This window comes from Rhinolophus hipposideros (assembly GCF_964194185.1).
Source record: "Rhinolophus hipposideros genome assembly, chromosome: 8".
NCBI lineage: Eukaryota > Metazoa > Chordata > Mammalia > Chiroptera > Rhinolophidae > Rhinolophus > Rhinolophus hipposideros.
Window position 1 is genome coordinate 45,877,183 of NC_138054.1, and position 2,236 is coordinate 45,879,418.

The 2,236-nt window shown below is 41.2% G+C and overlaps 1 pseudogene across 1 annotated transcript; it reads right to left on the reverse strand.

The window, feature by feature from the left end:
- Positions 1–604: 604 nt before the first annotated feature.
- On the reverse strand, positions 605–1,401 carry LOC308500626 (microtubule-associated protein RP/EB family member 1-like; annotated as a pseudogene). Its single transcript has one exon. The product of its transcript is annotated as a microtubule-associated protein RP/EB family member 1-like (transcript).
- Between the last annotated feature and the right edge of the window lie 835 nt (positions 1,402–2,236).

A 2,236-nucleotide genomic window follows, 5' to 3' on the forward strand; every position in this document is an offset into this window, starting at 1 on the left:
AGGACACCCAATGGCTTTACAAAGCAACATTTTAAACTTTCCTTCTGGGCCAAGGTTACGCCTGTGAAGATTCAAGCAGCCCCTCAAGGCCTGTGAACAGCAGGTTCCAAAGGTTCCAAGGTCTGTCCCTTCCTGCCCAGATGCAAGGTCAAACACATAAAATCTCCTGTCAGGTTACATTTTATGTTTTGAAATATTTTAAATACTCTTAAGGCATTTATTTATTAAAACGTTCTCTGCCAAGATTTCACATTAGCTTAAAATTCAAATTTTAAGCTATGTGATATTCTCCACCTCAGCATATCACATAAAAACACCTTCTCTAGTCATCAGCGTTACCAGCCTCCATTCGGGGAGCCCCACGGTCAGCCTCTTTGTTTCGTAGGTGAACCAACTAGGTGTTAATACTGCTCTGCTACAAGGTAAAAGCTCCTAACTCAAACTTAGTAGAAAGAAGTGAAACTTCTGCAAAGTGCACTTTCAGAAGAGGTACTCTATGAAAAGAAATCCGTGAGTCCTCTAAGAATCATAACAAGGAGTATTTTACAGTTAAGCACATGATTTGGAGTGAAGAATTCAATGTTGCTCTGATGGGTCCAGGCCGTTAATACTCTTCTTGTTCCTCCTGGGGGCCCCCTTCGTCAGGTATCACAAAGCCTTCATCTGTGGCATAGAGAAGGTCCACAGTCCTCTGCAGTACAGGGTTATTTTCCCCCTCGTTCTCCTGGCAAATCAATTCAGTGTTCCTTAACTTTCCAAAGGAGAAATCTCTCTCTCCAAGTCTTCGACAGTAAGTTTCATTATGTTGACCTGCTGCAGCAGTTGGGCTGCTTCCTCATCTCCATTACCCACACCAGGATTCTTTCGCACCTCACCGGTGCCAGCCTTAGGGGTTACAATAGTTCTGTGTGTTGCAATGGGCCTCTGTGGAGCTGCACTGCTAGAACTGAGAGGTTTCTTGGTGGTTTGTTCAGAGCTGGAGCAATAAGGGAGGGAGTCACTGCAGTTTCTTGACCTTGTCTTGCAGCTACAGGGTCATAGTCCTCCATCATAGTTTCAAAAAACTTCTTGAACCACTGAACGAATTCAAAATTGTCCTGAAACTTGCCTTTTACTAATTTGTCCACAGGAATTATTTTGTCAACACCCATCCTCTTAAAACCTGCTTATAGTATTTTGAAGTTATGGATGTACTCATGTTCTAGCTTAGCTTGGAATTTCACTTTCTTCAGGGCAATGGAGCCAGAGAACAGCATGTCCATAAACTGACAATAGGCAGCCCCAGAGCCCAACTGTTCGATCTTTGTCAAATTCAACTGCAGAGACTCATTGATCCCGGCCAGCGTGTTATGTCCACAAGTTATCACTGGTGACTGAAGTTCAGTATACATTCACTCCCATCTTCGGCTTTGGGGGGAACCGTGTCCACTGCCTGTGTCCTGCTCTGGTTCCGTCTTGATAGGTCTCTTCTTAAGGTAAAATATTTTATATTAGCTTTTGAGGTACAAGACTGTTTGGATATAAGAGCTATGATTTTATACTTTAATCATTGCTTGTGAATTCCAATTAATAATCTCTTAATTTCACCTTTCTAGCATTTAAATGTTTTAACTTTAGGGTATATATTTTTCCACCCCAGTTATCTCTCTCTCTCTCTCTCTCTCTCTCTCTCTCTCTCTCTCTCTCTCTCTCTCTCTCTCTCTTTCTCTGTCCCTCTCTCCCTCTCTCTCATTCCAAAAGTGTAGTTTATCTTACACATCAGTGTTTTCAGGAGTCTCTTGTCTCATCTTTCTCAGTCCTAAAGTCTCTTCCTCTTCAGTTTCTTTGATTTTAATAGGCAGAGTGAATCTTGTGGTTTAGGAGGAATAGGCAATGATTTAATTAATACTTGCAATTCTCACTCTACTTCCTCCCTGCCCCAATTTCTTCTGCCCCTAACTTATTTCTGCATGAACCTGCTATATTTTCCAAACTGAAATCTGCTATCCTTTGGAATAAAAAGCTCATAACCATTTCCAAAACGCCATTGTTAAAACGCTCAAAGACTACAGGATTGTGTGTATACAGTCTTCAGCATTAGTATATGAAGGTTGATAGCTGTCATTTATGGATTGTCTATTGCATTAAATATGCCTTCTAATAGTGCTTCAATAAATAGCTCCTTGAATCATCCCCACAATTCGTTCTCATAGATATCATTTCCCCTTCTACAGAAAAATAGTTTTTCAGCATGGCA